The sequence below is a fragment of the Homalodisca vitripennis genome, chromosome 1, assembly GCF_021130785.1.
Source record: "Homalodisca vitripennis isolate AUS2020 chromosome 1, UT_GWSS_2.1, whole genome shotgun sequence".
Classification (NCBI taxonomy): domain Eukaryota; kingdom Metazoa; phylum Arthropoda; class Insecta; order Hemiptera; family Cicadellidae; genus Homalodisca; species Homalodisca vitripennis.
Window position 1 is genome coordinate 250339954 of NC_060207.1, and position 23915 is coordinate 250363868.

Genomic DNA, 23915 nt, shown 5'->3' on the forward strand with positions numbered 1-23915 from the left:
TGAAATTTGTTTTGATCATTGTACCGTATCAAGAAACGATTGAATCCGCTCCTTAATCTACCTTACCAGAATTTCTCGACGACCTCAATGTACAATGTACATGGTGAGCTAGCGCTAACATTTTCGGACATTTAGAATGAGCTCCAACAGATTCTGTATATCTTCGTGAATCACCCTGAATTATGCATGTATATGTATATTTTAAAACATTATATAAAAGAAGTAATATTCGAGGATGTGTGTGCCTATAATTGATCTGAAAATAATGAAATGTATACAAAATATTCAAACTAAACTTATATGGACAACTAGAATGCGAGAGCAGTGTAACTGATTAATTTAACAATGCTAATTTCAAAATGATACTAAACCATAAAATTCTAAGTCGCGATAGATTACTCATTAATTTTGGTAATTGATGAATTATTTCTAAACAATGGGGTTTTCTTTTTATAACAGTTTATTCAAAACAATAATTAAAATAATTTAAATATTTTCAACTTACATTTGCGTTCTGCTCAACGTTTTATTTTGTAACAGCTGGTGAAAACAATTAAAACCCAATAATCCAGTGAAATATGCAATGTTGAAAAGGAGGGTTTATAAATGCGATTGTGTATTAAACATTGCTTTCAAGGGATTTGACAATTAAACTCTATAGGTGAAGGAGAGTAATCTAGTAGATTTAACAATCAAAGCTTACGAAGGCATTAAGTCTTAACTTATATCAAATATAAGTATTGCAAATATCAATGCCGCTTACGTATATGTGACAGATACGGCCAAATACAAAATAATTGAATCGGAAAAAGTAAGCGCTCTGTGGTGTAATTGTAGCACATTCACCCGGCAAGTGAGAGATCCGGGTTCGACTCCCGGCGGAGCAAGTACTTTTTGCGATTCAATGTTTATTGAAATTAAATAAGGCTATTGCCATTTATAATGTTTAACGTAAATAAAAGTCATTTGACAGTTATTTGGTTTTCCGATCATATGTTAGTTTGCTTATTTAAACGCATACGTGACAGATACGGCCAAATACAAAATAATTGAATCGGAAAAAGTAAGCGCTCTGTGGTGTAATGGTAGCACATTCACCCGGCAAGTGAGAGATCCGGGTTCGACTCCCGGCGGAGCAAGTACTTTTTGCGATTCAATGTTTATTGAAATTAAATAAGGCTATTGCCATTTATAATGTTTAACGTAAATAAAAGTCATTTGACAGTTATTTGGTTTTCCGATTATATGTTAGTTTGCTTATTTAAACGCATATATGACAGATACGGCCAAATACAAAATAATTGAATCGGAAAAAGTAAGCGCTCTGTGGTGTAATGGTAGCACATTCACCCGGCAAGTGAGAGTTCCGGGTTCGACTCCCGGCGGAGCAAGTACTTTTTGCGATTCAATGTTTATTGAAATTAAATAAGGCTATTGCCATTTATAATGTTTTAACGTATATATATATATATATATATATATATATATATATATATATATATAATAGTTTGTATTACAATTTATATAAGCATTTGTAACAGTGGAAAGGGTTATACCACTAAGGTTGATAATTTAGGCAAATAAAGTTTTAAAATATGGCCAACAACTATTATATAGACAATATTATTCTAAGTGGTGTTGATCGGATATTGTACTAACAATTGTTATGAAAATAGTTTTAAATTAAACGTGGCAATAAATTTATATTTTTGTAAGAGACGAAGTATGAAACTTTCTACAGTATATTCACGACTTAACATTAACTAAAGTATTTATAACGACTTTGATTTTAGATATTAATATTTAGACATCCAAGACGATACAAAATATTTTTTGATTAGTATGCTGCGAGTGAATATTCAGTAAAATTTAGTACTAGATTTTAAACTATTAAATATTATCTGGTTTGTCTAAAATGAGAATCACGGTTTTAAATTAAAATAATGGATTTATGTTACACTGGCAAATTAATAAGTTCAAAGTTTTAGAATTTTCATTACTCTATTTTCCACAAAGAAATTGACAAACCGTTTAGTAATTTCAAAAAGTCCTTTGGAAATATATAAAAATATTAAATAAATATATAAAACTAAAATCAGAGCTCTCTTCTATAATAAAATAATACAGTTTTAAAATAAAAATCATATACCACTTGGAAATAACTAAAATAAAAATTTTCACTTCTAAGTTCACTCAAAATTTAAAATAAAAAAATCAAACTTTTCTTTCCACTAATTATTGTACCTTAACTTTCAAGTCTTTGCAAATCAGATACAACTCTCTCAAACAATAATTAATGCTCAATTAATTTCCAATTAATAATTCACAAGAAACAGTTCCAATTAAATATTAATTAATTACTACTTTTCTAAATCCCAATTAAAATTATTACGAAATTTCAATTTTAATTAACTTTTCTTGCAAGTATGAACCAAATGTAACTTTAGAGATTATATTATGCTCTATTGTTCATCGAGAATTAATTATGCAGATTGCTATGTAGTTTCTATGAATTTAATTTTTTTCTATAAAACAGACAACAAAATTAATTTTATATCAGATCAGGAAGACTATTTCAATATAACGTACAATAAATTTGGTGCTTACCTCAAAATCCCTCACGGAAAAAGATTTAGAAACACGGCGCACTGTAATCAACTTAATTCACGAAAATTACGCAAAGAAGGGTGAAAATTATGAGATGGCGCTTACATACTTCCCCTTCCAAGCAAATCTGATGGACATCCGAGGTGTTCTCTCATTAGTCCATCTGTATCAAACAAGGAGAACAATATAGCCGTAACAAGACAAGTTCTGATCAATTCAAGGCAGTGAACCGCCTTCCTAACAATTTAAAACTACCAGTACTAACTTGCCAAAGGATTACATATTTGTTTTTACCCTAACTTCTCACAATCTAATTTGAAATAAAAGCCCAATATTTCGTTCCTAAAATTTTCATTTAATTTAAGTTTTAATTAAAAAAATAATCCAATGTAGCTTTGAAAATGCTACAGTATTAAAACTTTGTTTAAAGTATTTGCTTCAATCTGTATATACGGTTAACCGTAGTTTAAAACATTTTTTCAGAGTAATTTGGGTTTCAAACTATTACAATTAATTGTATATACATTTCCCTTTTTTAGACATTCTAAAACCAATTATACTCCTAATAATACAATTTTGTAGTACACAAGCCAATTCCTTTAACGGTGATGCTTTTCAAAAATTATTTAAATTTTGTCAGTAATAGAGAGCCATTAAGTTCTTACTTTGGCATATTAGACAAGAAAATAAAACAAACAATACCATAAAGGCACCATGAATACGTTGCAATACGAGCAGCCTTGCAATCACGAATTCACAGTCCACAGCTTTGAAGTATAACTAAGAAGCTTACAGTTATAAAAGTGTTCATTGAAGATAATAATATTTTTAGTTATTATGTTAAAGCTTCTTTTAGAAATACTATTTAGTTTTTAATTGCATGTATTCAATTTATGTATAATCAAAACCAATATACTCCAAGCAGAAACTTTTACTAAGAATTACATGTTATGGAATCGCTAACGAAATTTTATTTTTATTTTCGCCTTGCTTTAATGTTTTTCTTTTACACAGTATTTTTAAAAAGGAATAATTATTAATGATAATTTTCAATTTGACTAAATCTTCATACAACTCGTAAAACTACTCCTTCGTTGTTTTGACGTTACTATTTGTTTTAACGCTCCACTATAAATAAAATAATTAGAGTTAACTTGTAAAGAGGTATCTTAAAATTAAAGAATAAACTGTGGTCAACGCAATACAAAGCGTTTTTCAACAATCTCGAAACATTTCACGTGGATTTACTATAATCTAGAACTAAAATGGTGTCACGTCTTATAAATGTTAACATTATTATAAAGTGATAAATAAATATTACCCTCCATCATCATCCGTTTAACATGATACAGTTTAAACCGCACGAAAACTAATTAGTGCTGGCTGGTATGCATATCTCCCAAAAGATTTACAATTACCACCCAATCAAGTTTATAATTATTACCGGTACTATTTCACTGATAATACATTTTTTACAGCTATTCACTCTTTAAAAATGACCGTCGAATGGTAACTACGTTAACACTACTGTTAATAGCATTTCAATGTTGGGCTTTTTACTAAACCACGTGAATTATTCAAGATATAAAAATAAACTTTTTACAATAATGGGTTTGAAAATCTTCGACGGATATAAAAATAGGAGTAGAAAGAAAAATAGCATTATACAATAACTAATTTAATTAGATTAAGAATTTTTAAGTATGCTTCTTACAATCTTGAAGATTAAAAAATCACTTTATAATTATAATCTAAGTAGGTCAATTGAAGAGCTCGCCAATAAATGTTGTTTATTATATACACATCGGATGATAGAAAAACAATTAGAAATAATTATTAGAACACCCAAATCTATACTTATTTACACGTTAGAAATTTACTTGTATGTTCAAGTAGACAAAGTTTTAATGTGACAACATTACAGTATAATATAAATTTATCATATTTATTATAATATAAAAGCAGATAATATGTTTCTCAGGTTTGCTGCTAATTATAAAATAAAAATTTTAAATAGATTACAAATATTAAACGTAAAGAATTAAATTTAAGATCTTCAACTAAAAATTAATATTATGTATTCATGCAAAAAAAGGTTAGCACATCTCTGGCTATTTCTGTATCTCTGAGCATTATATTGTACACACATTTTTTGTGATATATTCTTGTCATTTATACATGATATGATAAATTTGACAGAACAGAGAGTAGATACACTAATTTAACTAAAAACATTGCAAGCTTGTTAAAAGTTATATGTTTCTATAAGTTTATTGTTAGATTTAATGAGTTCATCTAAATGTTATGTATTATTTAATACCGTAATATTCTGAATGAATTAAATTTATCCACATATCTATAAGTGACAATCAGTTGACTATATATAGTGACAGAAATAGCCATATATATATATATATATATATATATATATATATATATATATATATATATATATATATATATATAATATATATACCTTAGGAGACTCTGCACATACCCATTCCGTCATTCGCATACGAGCAGTCATAGCATTAACATTGGGACTGTACTTAGGCTTGAGCCCAGAAACACAGTTAACAAGAGTAAGAGGTTTTGTAGAACATTTTTATAGAATAGCCACCACCGTAAAGAGCGAAGGTTGGTGCTCTTTACACAGGGGGATAGATCTACTGGGGAAGGAGCCATGTAACACATTCCATTAAGCTCTGGGACCCTATCCATGGGTGATGTGGTACTAAGGGTCACGAGTAGATTGCTTAAATATAGAAACTTCATAGATTAAAACTCTACGATATATTATGTTGGAGAAAAGGGGATGATCGATAACGTGTGTACGATTGCTCCCTATTTCCACTTTCGTTCACGGGGAATGATCTTATTAGTGTCAGTGACACATAATCACGCGATATCACTTTCACACGGAATTTAATCCTTTACTTTTGCAGAAAGTCCTTCGAATCAATAAACAAGGCGTGTAGCGATAAAATACGTTTTTAGACATCATATTTCATGCATAGGTCACCTCCACAATTGAGATCCGGAATAGGTCAGAATTTACTTGATATTTGCTGACTCCACATTTGAAGACTATTATTTTTTCTAAATCCTGATTGTAGTTTTAGAAATATTCTTTTTGCTCCGATGTATCCCGCAGTATATTTGATTAAACTTTTTTCCCACTATCTTGCACATGGCAAACATGACTTAGAAAAGTCTTAGTTGCTTCAAACTAGTGTGTACTGAGACCTTAGGTAGAGGACGAATAATACTATTTTCTTCCATCTTGCAATATGTAAATGTCTCCTTAAATATTTATGAACTCATTACATTTTTCATTTGAATGCATACATCGTCTTTAATCACTGAATTTGATTTTATTTCATGTATGGCGGAGTTTATCTCATGTTCTCTAACTTCATAAAATTAAATATTCTAAGTTTGTATAGCTTTTATTTAATCAGAAGACATTCAATGTACCAGAATAAACATTATATCACGACCACATTTCAGAAAAGTATTTTTTGTGTGCACATAGTTAATATTAATATTCTAAAGAAGGTTTTCATTTTCTTTTCCTCAAAGTACATCACATCTACTCAAGCAGCTACAGAAAAATAGATATGGTGGAAATGTTTTATTCAATACGAATATTTAGTATAGCTCTAAGAGATCTGTGACAACGTTGTATTCTAGACGCTGCACTGCACTAATAAGAAGGTTAACTGAAGCTAAACCCTACGCCTACATTACAGAAACACATCCCATTATAGTAACACTATTTTCAATGTCTTTAAATGTATTTTCTTGAAAGCAAAGATTAAGCTAGATAGTAACAAAACTTCTTATATAACCCTTTTATGCAACCAGTATTCAACAGGGAGTAAGAAAAAATCCAGATAAGAATGTCAATAGTTTTTCCAAAAATATGCTTTTAACTGTATATTTTAGCCGATATTAGGCAAGTGTAGCTTGGTGCAAGAGATTCATGGGAGCTGTTTTGCATAAATGTTTTCTTCCGTTACAGTTGTTAATTTTTATGGTTGCACTATTATTTAATATTAATACGCCTGTGATACGTAATTTAGTATTATTCACAAGTGGTTTCAAGATATAACTGTGTATATACACTTTAAACAACATATACATATAATAATTAATATAATGATTACACTGATGTGTATTAATAATAATAATAATAATATTTTATTGCGGTAACAATTATAAAATTGCATACAAAGGTCACAAATAAACATTTAAATAATAAAAAGTTAGGCCTACACTTCATTCACTCACGCACACAGTCACATGGTTCTCTCATTCACTCTCATCTTCATTCTCACCAGACAATCCTGACACTGCCACACCAGAACCAGAGGTTTGATGGTGTTAGTTTTGAATTTCGTCCCAGCGGCTCTCCATAAACTCGTCAACTGAGTAAAACACCCCCGACAGCAAAAGATGTCTTAGTCCAGTTTTAATTTTTTTTTGTCATTCAATTGTTTGATCTCTTCAGGGAGCTTATTGATTAGCTTGACACCAACCTCAGACGGCAAACGTTCGAATGCTGCAGTTCTGTGTTGTTGAACGCGGAAGTTGTCCCTGCCGCTAGTCCCATACTGGTGAACGTCCCTGCCTTGAACCAAGTTACACTTAGAACGGCAGTACAGGACAACCTCCAGGATATAGAGACAGGGTAAAGTCAGCAATCGAAGCTCCCTGAAGGTGTTTTTGCATTCCGAGGAGCCTGGAAGAATCAGTTTCTTCTATTAGAACATCATCCGCCATCACAGTAGCGAAGTTGTCAGGTTCTTGCTGCCGAAGAAAGAAATTGACGACGCTTGATTTGGAACTGTTGGTCCTCAGATTTAGTGTTGAAAAATACTGAATACATGAATTCAGTTCTAAAAATGAGTTGATTTCTAAATTCATGTTTTGTTTTTGCTCTGATGCAGAGAGTTGTATCGTCAGCATACTAAACCATCTTCCCCGTAAGGATCGATGAGTTCAATCTGTTGACGTACACAAGGAAAAGGACAGGTCCAAGGATAGATCCCTGTGGGACACCATAAGTCATTTGAACCTTTCCTGACAGGGTATTCGCAATCTGCAAACACTGGATTCTATCCCTGAGGTAAGACGAGATCCATTCGTGCGGCAAACCTCGAACACCACATGTCGTCAACTGGTACAACAGTGTTTCGTGATTTACACAGTCGAATGCTTTAGAGAGGTCTAGAAATATGCTTAGCACATGTTCTCTTCTCTCCAGGCCAGGTTTATCAGAACTAATATAAGGAACGCTGTAATAAATATTGTAATATATGAAAATTTACAATACTAATATATTTATAAATATACCTATTTTTATAAAATATTTGAAGTGCTACAGAATATTATTAGAATATAGGAGTTTAGTACTACAACTCTTAAACTGGTAATTGAACTATAAGGCCACCATGTACTCAACTTCAACTTTTTCATCGAATGACACGAATTGATCTATGAACACGAAGTGAACTGTTTGATATAAATAGATTTATTAAAAGGTGACTAGGCCTATTAAGTCCTCTCTACAATATAAATCTAAAAAATGCCATGGCATTGTATAATGTTCAAAAGCTATTGAACTAAGCCGATTAGAAGTGAAAGGAATTAATGGAGAATTAATATTCGCTACATTAATCAACTTAATCAATGACCAACAAACCGATCTTTATATAATAATACTTAATGATTTCGAGAAGACCACCAATCAATAATGTTAGTAGTGTTACAGATCATAGTTGGTTTAGCGTTATTTTTAGTAATTATTGTGACACAGTGTTGTGTACACTGTACTCCTCTTTATTATGAATGTAATAGGCTAATAATATGGGCTATACTTATGTTAATTTTTTGGTCAAACTCCTGGTAGGCCATCCATAATTGGACATGAAGAGTCACCTACTGCCTTAAAATTATTTCGTGAGTCCAATATTCCTTAACTAACGTTAATTTTCACAACTTGAGGCTAAAATAGAAAATTTAACCATCTAGACCAGGTCCTACGTTTAAAATGTTTCAAACTTTAAACTAGCGTAATATTTTTAGGAGTGAACCGTTTCAAGTCGGATTTTCGGCATTGTACTCTATTAACATATAACTTTAATTTGATGTACTGCTATGCACTGTCTCCTTGCAAGCCACCCCCCTGGCATGATAAAAATGGTATTACTTTTAATAAAATGTAATACAACAGTTATTGGAGTTTTTTAACTTTTTTAAACAAATGTATATTTATAAGAAGTATAAATGTATAAAACAATATTGGAATGTAATGTAATATACGTATTTCCTTAACAACAAGAGATAAAACAAATCTTGGCAAGTTATGACATTAAACGTCAAGACGGAGAAACAATAACTTGAGTCTTCAGTTGTGTTAGAGCATGGTTTATGAGAGCTGTTATACCTAGACAATACAGCGTATCGAGTTTCTATGTATAACTCACTATTCGATGGATTGTCGTTCACCTATAAAATGGATCGAGAATCTTTTTAACCATACACACCAAGTACTTTTCAGAGATCTACATCTACATATATTTTTGATAGGGATAGTAGCGACAACTTAGATTCTGTGTCACAGATTATTATTTAAGTGATTGAACATTGAAAAGTGTAGGAGTTACTTACGGTTCTAATTTATTTCCTGTATTGATGACATGCAGCCTTATCTAGTTAGTAATTTTATTAATATGAATACCGCTGTAGAATGCCAAAATACTCTCTCTCTCTCTCTCTCTCTCATCTCTCTCTCTCTCTCTCTCTCTCTCTCTTCTCTCTCTCTCTCTCTCTCTCTCTCTCTCCTCTCTCTTCTCTCTCTCTCTCTCTCTCCCCTCTCTCTCTCTCTCTCTCTCTCTCTCTCTCTCTCTCTCTCTCTCTCTCTCTCTCTCTCTCTCTCTCTCTCTCTCCCAAACCTTTTTATTCAGATGAATTTGTACAAAATTACTGCACAGTGATCCAACGGTCTAATTGTATTGGCGGTGTCTAAATATTTTACTGTGTACTTTCATGCACTACTTTCCAGTGTGGTTGCAGTTACTGTAAAAAGTTGTTTGTTTTTAACCGTCTGCGCACCCCTCTCTTCTAGTGAAAAGAATAAAAATATATTCTGAAGTGTTACCTAACTTCATGTTCTAAGTTGAGGAATTCAAGCTCTAAAGTTTTTGTTATAGAGTAACTGTAAAGAATTTATGTTTTTTTTGGTAAATACACCAATTTACTTTCTCAATGGAACAGAATAATAAAGAGAATATTATTTAAAACAAATATGCTTGAATATTCATTAGAACCTATTTGTGAATTACAGGGAGCTAAGTATGACAACTCCGGTTTATTTATAACCTTATTTTAATATCCTATAAATGTATTATAAAGAAATTACAAACATGCGGTCTATATGTGAATTACAGGGAGCTAAGTATGACAACTCTGGTTTATTTACAACCTTATTTTAATATCCTATAAAATGTATTATAAAGAAATTAAAAACATGATTGCATGTGAATATCAAAGGTAATAACAAGGCGGTAACTTCAGAGAAGAACTGAATATATGATAGTAAATTAGTGTGAAGGTGCGGGAGAAAACCCTCATCATCTCTTATCCTATCCAAATTTTCTCTAATTTATATCACTACTGGTAAAAATGCTCTGGTAAATAGTGATTTAGTGGGTCCTCACACTCTAGTGGTCACTACTGGAGGTATTAATAAAGAGGTATCCAATATATAAATATTTATAACCGCAGTTAATTTGATATTAAAATATTTATTTTTTATTATAGATATAAGTAGTACGTTTTAAGGTAAACATGTTTATAGATACTAAATGAGATCCATTTGAATAATTATTAGAGTAATTCTACTCTTTTGTGAATATTATTTCTCCTTATAATGCCTTTTCCTCATTCAAAAACATTATAACTATATAATACATTTTTAGATTAGGTTATTTTTCAAGAAAATATTTAGGGTAAGCGGTACAGTTATTGGCACTTTAAGAGAAAATTTACTTTTAAATCATAACCTATAAAACTGGATTCAGAATTCTGGTCATTCGAGTTGTTAAATATGTTATTTGAAGATTTAGATTCTAAAATATTTGTTGATTCTTATTTGATTATCTTGTATAAAAAAGTATTAAGTCGTACTAAATTCGATCTAGAACTTAATTGTTAAGAATAAGTGTCAACTCCACATTTAGTTCACAAATTTACATTCAAATCTTGTAAAATTTCGTCGCCAAATTGTAAACAAGGCTTACAGACAAATACCGGGTCGTCTTTATCAATATGACCACTTTCTCGGACAGCACATTTTACATGGTACACTTTGTCACAAATGTCGCAATCTACAGCCTCATCCTCAGCTTTAAAACTACGCCCGCAAGAGTAGGATAGTCATGAAACATTAGTTTTTACAGTTTACTTCCCTAAGCTTGACTTAGGCGTAAAATAAACAACACGTGCAGTACTGGCTTGTTTTTTATCATCATATTCAAGACTGGAGCTTTCTTCAATCTTCTTTACCATTTCTGACTTTGTACTTTTGTTCTTTAAAGAATTAATGTCCTTCATAGTTATCACATTTTGCTTTACTTTTCTTGCATTAGTGGCCTCTACTCCTCCACTTCCAACAGTGAAGCCAACATTGGGGTTTGTGACACAATCACTATTTCGTTTGCATTTTTTAACCATAAGATTTTCTTTCTTCACTTTTTTGGTCACTTTGTTCTCTTCTATTTTCTTTCTTGCTTCTTCTATTTTTCCGTTTTGTTCAGATTTGACTAACTCTTCCTCTTTCTTATTTTTCTCCTTTTCTTCAAAAATTTCTTTCCACTTCTTGGAAGTTACTCTTACAACAAATGGTTCCCTTTCAATAATTCTACTTCCTTTACGTTTAGGTGTTTCTGGCCATGTCAAGAAGTCAGCTAATATTAAACTGTTAGAACTGTTTGGGGTCAGATGAGTAGACTCACCTTGAGCTACTGGTGTATATACACTTTGGGTTGGCCGATCCAATAACTCCTTTGTTGGTGTTGAGTAGTTGTGCTCAAATTGTATTTTTTCACTCTATGTCAAAACTGTGCATTCTTTAGAAATATATTCTCTCTGGGTACACTTGTCAGTCCAAACCCTCCAGATCGAATGTACTTTGCCTCTCTGAAATTCCTCCCACAACCTGTATATAAGATAAAACTCATTAGTTTTTTGCTCATTTTGGATCACTTGCTTGATGTTCTTGAACTCAGACAACATATCAGCACCTATTATTTATTAGTTCAAATGGGCTCTTGGTAATATAGATTGAGGATCGTCATTACAGTCAGCAGGTTCCAGGGCAGCAGGATCTTTACCTAAGAATTTGGAAAAATCTATTTTGGTCACATCCATGGACAAAAGCCACAGGCCTTGCATCCATTTTCAAGTGTCTTGGGTTTAACTTTAGATATTACGTCTTTCAATATTAAAGCAACATTTAGTTTTGTAATAGCATTATTTGGGTGAGTTCTCCGCCACTCCATGACACACTGCTTCCAATGATGTTTGATAGGCCTAAAAGCAGCGACATCAGCGGGTTGAAGAATTCTTGTCGCATTAAGATATAGAGCAACTACTACACTTCTCAGTTCGGTACAGAGCCGGCTCAGTTGATAAGTTAAGTGGGTTTTATGCCCATCCACAAACAATATTAAAGGGAACTTCACCTTTTCCTGTATCAAATACTGGTTGAATAAATTTCTAATGTATTCATAGAAGACCTCGGCCTTCATCCAGCCCCTGTCACTAAAGCCAATCCCCCAATGGCTTGTAACGGAACAAAAATCTGTTGGAATCCTCTTGTAAGGATATATGATCATAGGAGGCACTACTTTCCCTGATGAGGAAAACGTAAACATTACTGTAACAGCTGACTTAGATTTCACTTGTTCAACTTCATATACGTTTTTTGTACCCTTCGGAGCAAGAACTGTGGAATTGTTCGGGCACGGCAAAAATTTGGTCTCGTCCCAATTGAATACAGGTTCAGGATCTTCTAGTATTTCAAAATATCCCTGCCGTTTTAAAACACTTTCTATTTCGACGAACCAATTTTTTATGTTTGATTTGTTAACACAGGAACTTGCGTTAGTCACAGCTTCAGGCTTTCTTTGTATTATTTCTGGATGTTAAAAAAACTCGATACCATCCTCTTTCATTTTAGAATATGGTTTTCTTTTTTTTTAACATCCAAGAATTCTTTAACACTAATCGAAATGTCCTCTTTTCTTCTGGGAAATCCTTTCCTGCAACATTCACTCACCCACTTAACCAAAACCCCTTTCTCTTCTGTACTTAAAATGGTTTCAGATCCTTTTTCTTTTTTTACAAATTTATTACTTAACCGAAACTGGATAGCAGATCTTGGTACTTTATATTCAATTGATGCTGCTTTTTTGGATATGCCTCTCACGTCACTTACTGCAGCTTCTAGATCACCCTCATTGTACTTTTTCCCTGACACTTTTGGATCAGTTTTAAGTTAACGTTTCTGAAACAAAAGAAAACAAAACTAATCCGTATTTAAAGTATAATAAAATTTTGAGAATGCAGTAAGGGACTTTATGAGGCACAAGAAAGAAAACTATTGAAGCTACCAACAATCAAAACACCTAGCATGATTCAGTCGTTGCCATCCTTTTGCCAGTAAGGTTTTGTGGTTTAGTTATTGGCACCATCCGGAAGTAGACATTAAAGAAATATTTGCTTCAATTTTTATATAAAACTACTTTAGGGAGTCTATTGGAGTCCTAAAATGTGAAATAACTGGTCTGAATTATATCAATTTATTTTAGTTATATATTTTTTAAAGTATATTTCTTAAAACGATTCACACTGATTGTAATGCAATTTAAAAAATGACCATAAAACTATAAGCAAAAAATAAATATTCAAATAAACAATTTTTTTTATGCCAAAAAGTTGCATATATTCCAGTAAATTCATTACTTTTAAATTATTTAATATTGAAGTATAAATTAGAAAATAAAATCCTAAACATGCCAACAACTAAAACACCCTATTTTCATAGGCGTACAGTTTTTGGCACGCAAGTGCCAACTACTATAAAATTACCACTTACATGGTTTAGTTATTGGCACCCCCTTAGTAATGAACGTTTTTTAAGGTTATGTTGCCAAACATAACCTAAAGTCTACCATTAAAGTTCATATTTCAAGTAAAATTAATATGAGATGTACAAAAAATTACTATTACTGTTGTTTAAGAGGATCTTGTAAATCATGTTTCTTAACAAACTAATAAGGAAAGAGATTAGAATGGCTTATCTTGTAGAGATTTTTACATAAAATTTAACAGAAAAGGCACGTGTTGACTTCCACTGAAAGAACGTGTGCTGCACCCATCTGGGAATGTCGAGAACTATCTGTTTCCTCCACAGAGTATGAAGCACTCTTATTATAGTGAATAGAGTAGAAATATGCCAACTTCTGTACCCCTGACAACAATTGTACCTCTTACCCTAATATAATTTGCAACAAAAGCAATGGTATGTTTTTCCTACATGAAAATGTTTGAATTTTATACATCCACAACAGTAAAACCAAGTTATGTCCTCTTGTTCTCACCAAACGCCTCTACAGTATATTGGTTTTACCGCAAAACCATGGAAAAGGCACAGTCATTAATTATTGTCACCAAACCGTATTGTTTTTCCTTCCGTCCCTCATATTTCCATTTAGTAGTGAGCACAAGAATGTGAGGTTCCACCAAACAATTATTTTTAACAGTATTTTTACCAATAGTTCCTATAATATCGCTATATTTTAGAACATTTTTATAGGATAAGATTGTTAGGACAGATTTTCTTCAGCATCTCAGGGATTTTTGGAAGTACGAGTATATGGTGGGGGAAGAGCCGGAGGAGTAGACCATTAGTCATTTTAGATCATGTGATCTCCTGTCTACCACTTAGAGGCCGGACCTATAATCTCACTTGTGCTACTACTATCAGAGTTAACTAGTATTGTTAACTAACAAAAAGACAAAAACGCCATTTGCAGCTAAATTAATTCAGCTTTGATAGTTAGGTATCACTAATTTAGCTTGTATTTACCTCTCACCGTTAGTTGAAGTTTGATTAAAATAATAAATAATATTTAAGATATAAGTTTATTCATTTCAATAACTCAAAATCAGCAACTTGCCTTTTGTAAGGCAGATTGGCTCTAAGTTATTTAAATATAAAATAGATTACGCTCCAAATTCGTTTGAATCAATGAAAAAAATTTCAGTAATGTGTTCAAGTGTATAAATTTAATATTTGTTATTATATGAGTAATATTGAAATTTTCAATAGTTCTGGAGCAGTTTTTAAAACGAGTATTTTATACTTTAAAAACTCTGTGAAATATGCAAGCATAGTAATTTACATTATTTTTGAAATAAAATTATATAGTAGAACACACAAAGTGACTTAATAACTTGTGTTTAATGATTAGTACTACCTAAAATCGGAGTTCGTGTCATCACATAGTGTATTGTGCGATAAAATTCTGTTGAAAAGTCAAAGGCATAACCTAGTTGCCTGATCAAGTCTACTCTAACTCAATATTCGCTGACACACGCAAGAATAACTAGTTCACCCTAAGCTGATATGACACATTATACTGTACACGAAAAGATATTTACAAAAATAGTAAAAAGTATAAAATATTGCACAGCAGTCAAATGGCTATAAAAGTTATACAAGTTTAATGTACACAAAATAAGAAACATTTTAGCTACTCTTTTGTCAATTAGTGAATGTATACTCCTTTTAGAAGGAAAAACTAAGGGATCTTACGAAAAGGTGAAAATTCAAATATAAAATTGTTTGTATTTTCTCAATTTATTGTGGGCTCCTTAATAACTGAAAACCATCTCAATAAATTACATCCGATGTTGAGGTTCCAAGTGATATTTTGGTGAGTTCATGAAATACACACATTATTGTAATTGTTTGTATAGAATATATATATATATATATATATATATATATGTATAATATTTTATATATATATATATGTATAATTTTTATTTTTTACTTTTATATATATATATATATAAAATCTAAGCTTTAGGTATAAAGTTTATTTATTTCCTTCCAGTACGACTGATTTAATCAAGTTTATATAAATATACTGCTAAACCGCCAGAAATACGACCATTATGGGTTATGTATTTAGATAATAACAATAATAACAATTTGTCTCTACACATACAATAATACAAATACAATAAGTGTTTTAAGTATACGATCAAAACGATTTTTATATAGACACGAATATATATATGTATTCTTTGTATGCTCAGTAAGTTAGCTGATTACATTAAATAGGGAATCTTCAAATAGTTTGGTTAAAACAAAGTTAAAAAATTCATACGTACCTTTTTGGAGAATTTTTATCCGTTCTATAACAAATCTCTGCATTAATATGTCACAAATTTTGATTCTTTGACATATTACTCTTATTGGCATAATATAAGTTATTAGAAATGTAAAAACTAAGTACTGTAATTAATTTTCACACATTTAAACTGAATTAAAAAAATTACACAATTTTTTCCCAAATATATACGAGTAATGGTGGTGCTATAAAAGGCACAAATAGAGGAAAGTGACAGTGTAATGTTAATTCAATTTCATAGTTTGAGAATAAGCAATTCAGTTACAGTGACACAAATGCATACTTTTTACAAATGCATGAAAACTTCACAAAAATGTTGATGTTTATTTAAAATAAAATTTTATGATTTTATGCATTCGTGACATAATAACTGTACACATATCAAAGCTATGGTAGGAAGGGTTTATTGAATTGAACTTTGTGTTTAGTTTTAGTTCACCTTAGTTTTATTGCAGGGTATCTGACGTTGTCTCAGACTTGAGTCCTGGAATCTGGGAACTATGTTCGTCTGAAGAGATCCAAAGCGTTTTGACACTAGAGATACCTATAAGTAGGTAAAGTGGTAGTGTCATCAGATACACAATATTTTCTGTATGGGTTTGCCGTGTGTGTAAAGAACTTAATATAAATTCCTTATTTCATTACTTCGGTGTTTATGATCCATCAAAGCTAAATATTATCCTTCAACGTAACTGGATTAAAAACTATGAATAATGGACCCGTTGAAAGAATTTAGCCGATCTTGTAAAATTCGACTGGGGAAGTCTATGAGCATACATTTTATTATTATTTTATACATTAATTACATTACGTTATGGTTATGTTAATATATATTGTTTTATATAATCATTATCTTGTATTTGAGTTTATAATTAGTAGTGAATAATTGATTTGTTTCAAGTACTGAAGATGGAAATAATTAATACATGCTAATTCAAGGTAATTTTGATAAAAATAACAGTAAATAATAATAAATAATAAATGTTTACTGATTTCATTTTAATACCATGGTAAGTAAACTATAACCCTCAGTTAGAACGTTATAATCCAAAGACACGTGAATCTTTATAATTCCATCATTACACTATATAACACGAATAACCTCTTACTGTAAAAGTTGTTTTTATTATTTACTTAAAGCTTTTGTTACTCAAGTAAATCACAATCCATTTATTTAATATTTTACTACGAGTATTATATACAACCTTTGGGTAGAATACAAATGAAAATCAGTCACGACTCCACTGATTATGGCTTCACTTAGTTTAATTTGATCAGTAGCGTTACTAAATATAATCTCTTCGAGATATTACTATATTTGACTCTTTATATGTGATTGATAATAAATTATAATTCAGCTATACAATTTTGTCTTCTTCCCGTATATCTTGTACATAGGCTCATTCCGAACCACAGGATATTTGTCAGATATTTTATTACATTCATTGTTTTCCATAGATGGATTCACATTTGTAAATAAATATACTTGCGAGGTGTGACAAACTGACAGAATGGTACATACAAAAAATTTAGTGACATGTCAATGTGACGTCTTCGATATCTAAGGCAGATGCGCATCGGAATTTAGTTCAGTTGTAAAAAAAATTCTTAGTGGAGCTTTAGGTTTTGATAAATTACTGACAGCTTTAGAGTTTTTGTCACTCGCAATCATAGAAATGATTATTGTTAAAAGCTTAGATGAGAACACTACTATTTATTGTACAGTCTTATAAGTTTGATTTAAGATATAATAACACATAAATCAAAGTAAAGTAAGTAAAGTTAGATATATAGTATTACTTGAAATGTATTTATTATGAATTTGGTATGTGGTTTTATGGATAACAATGATGACAACGAGAAAACGCAGAATCAATAGGTCTTCAAGCAAACTGACAGCAACCATACGGCATTGGAGCACGAGGCACAGTATCACATTTAACCTATTGAAATGAGCTGGTCTCTACGATTTGAATACGACCTCAGCAACGCCTGTTATAGGACGCATGGTGTGACGAAATACTACTTTATTTGTTACTGGAATAGAAATCGCAGAATCAGGTCTTCAAGCAAACTGACAGCAACCATACGGCATTGGAGCACGAGGCACAGTATCACATTTACCCTATTGAAATGAACGATTTGAATACGACCTCAGCAACGCCTGTTATAGGACGCATGGTGTGACGAAATACTACTTTATTTGTTACTGGAATAGAAATCGCAGAATCAGGTCTTCAAGCAAACTGACAGCAACCATACGGCATTGGAGCACGAGGAACAGTATCACATTTACCCTATTGAAATGAGCTGGTCTCTACGATTTGAATACGACCTCAGCAACGCCTGTTATAGGACGCATGGTGTGACGAAATACTACTTTATTTGTTACTGGAATAGAAATCGCAGAATCAGGTCTTCAAGCAAACTGACAGCAACCATACGGCATTGGAGCACGAGGCACAGTATCACATTTAACCTATTGAAATGAGCTGGTCTCTACGATTTGAATACGACCTCAGCAACGCCTGTTATAGGACGCATTGTGTGACGAAATACTACTTTATTTGTTACTGGGATAGAAAACAAAGAGACGAAATGTATTACCTATTAATAAGTGACTGAAAGCGTTATATTATGTTTAATTTTTTATATAATTAGCCAGTTTCAAAATAATAATATTCTTTGCTGTTAGGTTCTTTCTAGTTTTTCAACCGATATTTGCTTAGTTAACGACACCAAACAGAAATAATTATTACAGCTTGATTGTTTTTGTTTATTCCATAGTGTAGTAATCTTACTTGGCAATATACGTGAAAACATTATCAGTTAAACGTCTATGACCAGTAATATTATCTAAAATACAACTGATAGCATATGTTAGAGTAATTTAACTGTTTGAAGTAGTTAAGTAAACGATTATTAAATTAAATTATTACAACTCATCCAATTTCAAAACATTTTAAATTTACAAATGCTCTTATACACGCATATTGTATATAAAAATTGGATACATAAAAATGTTGAGAAAGTAGGTTTTATTTCGTCTCAGAATAAACCTTACGTGCCTCGTGTAAATATTTAATGAGAGACTGTCTTAGCTTTAACTTAGGCTAGATGTTTACAAGAAAACCGATTTCCCGTGATATACTTAGTTGTTTTCTTTCTTTAAAATCAGAATAACATATATATATATATATAATATATATATATATATATATATATGAATCATAAAATATATATATATATATATGAATCATACACATATATATATATATATATATATATATATATATATAATATATATGATTAAAATGATTTAACATATATATATGTGCGTAAAATAATTTTACTTTAAACATTTTAATCATGCGCTATTTTGACACGAGTTAAATAGCATTTTCAAAAAAGGTCTACTCAGAGTTCATACAATTCTCAAGTTTCATAACTTTATCCCAACTAATTCCAAAGATATATAAAAAAAACTTATATAAAGGTAAGAAATAAATGTTTAAGGACATACCTTGTTTCTTTTTGTTTAATGTTATGTTTCGAAGCGAATCACTTTTACTGAACACTCTGTAGATATTATTCTTTCTATAAGTAAGAGTTCATATACGCGTGTTCACTTGTTTTTTATGAAAAGTTTTTAAGCATCATGTCTTAAAAAGGTCGTGCTTTTAAAAATGTAAGGAATTCTATGTTACTAAAATTTAAGAATATGTATTAACGAAAACTAAGGAAAATAATTATTTGTAGATCGTTCTTGGAAGAAATTAGTCATCAGTATAATAATTTTATTAAAACTAATTTACCACTCTTGATAGAAACTTGACATTTTCTCTGAATGAATTTCACTTTTTCAAAACCAAACAATGAAATTTATATTCATCTTACCACTTTGTTAATTTTAAATTTGTTTAAGCCACTGATATTATTAACAAGCGAGTCGGTCTCGATAAGATTCTTCGTGCACACGCGGTAAAAACTGGCATTCACGATAACGGCAATAACAAAAGGCCCAAAGTAGCACGGTGCGCTACCGTCGCGGGTCAGCTTGTCGTTGTCTCCGCGGGGGGCGCTCGCTGCCAAGAATTGTAGCTACCTCGCCGTCATAGACTAATATATCAACCTGCGAGGACCTGTCAAAGAGTGATAAGAACGACTCGAGGTTTACACTTTGATAAAGAGATAAGATCTACTACTCAGAGGATTTACATTTTTCTACAGGTAGTAGTATATTTTTCAATTTTATATAAAAAAATGTCACTGCTTGTTGAATGAAATTTTGAAATACAATTCTGCTTTGCTTGGCTTGCAAAATTTTAGGTGAATTGTAATCAGCTTGTTTTTCCACTGCATGTGTAAGAATTATCATGCATATTTCGTCTAAATTGGCACGAATTTAATTTTAAGTCGTTTATTAAAATGTTTATCATCTCACCAATAGCAACGTTTTGACGAATATTTAAAATTAGTTTTAAAATAAGTATAAATCGCGAGTAAATATATTCTTTTCCATAAAATAAAACTTTCTTTCATTATTGAACTGCTCTTAAACGGCTGTGAAAATGTGAAAATCGGTCCGGTCAAAATTAATTTAGGTTTCTCTAAATTTCTGATCTGCCTACAAAAGTGGTCATAACGTGAATAAAGTAAATTGCTTTCAATTAAATAAACTTTTCTTTTATTAGTTTCTCTAAATTTACGATCTGCTGACAAAAGTGGGTATTAAATAAAAATCGATAGTAAATTAATTTTTTTTTTCGATTCAATAAAAATGACAGAATATTAAACTTACAAAACATTAAAAATTAATATTTTTTATTTAATATAATTAATTTTGAATAGGTAATCATCATATATTAGTAATTACAACATCAATCCCTTAATGCAATAGATTCTAAAATATTTTTTGTTAGCCAATCCTTAGCTAACACAAACAAACTAAATGGTTTGCTCACTTGAGAGCATACCACATATAATTGCCCTTGTGAAAAACGATACTTTTACACGGATGCTTCTCCACAACCAGGGTGCAAACCTGTATGAAGACTTCTGGTTTGTGTGAATTATATTTTCAACGCTAATGTTGAGTTACCCTTCATATATATAGCAGTCGGCAAGAACTATGCTGTATGAAAATTCGATGGACTGTTTTTCAGTTAAAAAGGAAAGAAACGCGTAGTCATTGTTAACGTACTTTTAGCTGTGGATTTTAATAAAATATTAGGTATTAGATCTAAAATATGATGATACTATCTTGCAAAGTAAATTAGAATAGCCATAAATATGGACGTTTAACGTATTTTCTTGATCGTGGCAACAAGGCAAACTCAACATTGGCGTTGGAAATAAACTTCACTCAAAACAGTAGTGGTGATGCACGAGCAACACCTACTAAATTGCGTGCAAAGGAGCCGGTACCTGATAGAAGTGCCTATATAAGATACAATGTACTCTGAAATTTACTTTAAATTTCAACAAGGTTATTAAAAGTCTGACTTAGAGTCTTTTAAAAAGAGATTTAAAAGTCCCCAATTATTTGTCTGTTTAGAAAATTGGGGTTATCAGAGCTTTGTATGATCACACACACACACACACGCGCACACACACACACACACACACACACGCACGCACGCACGCACGCACACACACACACACACACACACACACACACACACACACAAATATATATATATATATATTTCACATATATATATATATTATATATATATATATATATATATATATATATATATATATATATTTCAATATTTCATTTCTACCACCAGGTTGATTTTATTATGTCAACAAGACTTTTAATAGAACATCAACCACGAGGTTAAACACTAAAGGTAACAAGATACAACCTTATGGAGATCCCTTAAAGTGGAGCAATAGTCACATATTCAATACTTCATGATTATAGCAAAAAAACCTACAACCAACTTTCCTTTAAAACTCATAGAAAATATATTCTTTCTAAATATAAATTAAAAATACATAAATATATTTATATTATAGGCAGTACTATATAAAATTTAATTTACAACTTCGTTGAAAATTTCCTCTTTTAGTTGATATAGATTTAAAGTTAAAACTCGAATTATATTATATTTCTTCCAAGACGATTTACTTCAAACCCTGGAAAACTTTATTTAATAATTTAGTCTCATTATTGATATAATAATATTAAAGCTCGGAAATTCCTCTATCTAGGCGAGTACCGGTATATTAATACTGATATTTGTAGCACGAATTAGTTAGAAGTAACATATTTGAGAACCAATATAAGTAGTAATTATACTTAAAATATTTTCTGTAAAAAATATTTAAGAATAATGTCCTCTACGAAAATCGTGATTCGAATATAGAATTTATACTTATGCAAACTCCCACGCAAAACGGTTTTTCACTCTAAAAATTTAAAAACAACTAAATAATATATACCAAAGACTGAAAAAGCCGCAAAATTCGTGAGTCAGAGCATTAAGTACCGTCACTTCCCTAACCTAAATTACCTCATGATTGATTTCCGATCACAATCAATTAGTTGTCAGCTGTTCTACTTTATTGTAATCGTTTATCTTTGCCGACTTCAGGAGAAACAGCTGTCTTTCTGTACCATTCACTACCTTCGTATGAAATAACATTTTTAATTTATTTATGCTTTAACAATTCTACTTATTTCTAAAACATTTGTTATAGATATTCTCCCATAATTACGCAATAATTATATTTATAAAAAATATATGACTATCACTACACTCAGAAGATCTCCACCACGATTGCGTGCCGAGCCTTGGGTAACTGCTATTTTGATAACAATGTTTAACACATAACAATTATATTAATATTATACTGTTACTAGATTAAGTTCGCGCTTGTCTTAAATTAAATTAAATAGAATGAAATTCAATTACTAAGAGAAGTTAGTAAATAAGATCTGGAAAAAGAATGCAAGTGGAATCTCTTTTTTAATTAAACAAGCCTGAGGAGTTCTATATTGTCGTCTCTGGGCTAAGCGTTGTTCTCCTTGTTTTCACCGCTACTTGAAACACATTAGGCTTGTTTAACAACAAAGGACTATTTTTTTTCTGGATACAGTAGAGGACTTTGCTGTTTTATGGTTTATGATTATATCTAAATTTTGAGCTATAGTTAATCTTTTTATTATTGTACATTGTAGAATATATATTGACAGAATATTCATAACGCTTTTTCTATCTAACAGCTAATTGTTTTTAATAATTTTGAAGTTATTTTAGAATGCAAGTTAAGATTTCATAGCATTTAATTCTTAGCTGGTTTCCAAAAATGTGTAAAGATGGAAGAACTACAAACCAATACCATCAATAATTGCTATATTAAACGAATAAATTTAGAGGATTAGAGTCTTGCTCTTCAGGAGACACTTTTACAAACAATCAATAATCATTGAAAAATAAGAACTAGATCCATAGAGTAAGGTCGCTAGTTGATTCTTCATATATTTTACATAATAATAACATACACATCCAAAAACAGTGCTAATGTATTCAATGAATATTGTTATGTGTAATATACAGTGTGTCCTACGGCTAACTTGAAAACATTCTCAGGTAGTTTCGTCTCATCAAATTAATGACAACTTCTTTATACAAATATGTCCGGAAACGCTTTCTTAGCGACCTACGACTAGCGAGAGATTTCGCCTGATTTTCTAGTAAAGGACGGATATAAAGCGAATCTGATGCATTTATGGCCTAAAGATAGTTGTTAAATTTATTGTATTTTATGTAATACGAACTAAAAATATGGAATAAAACACGTCCC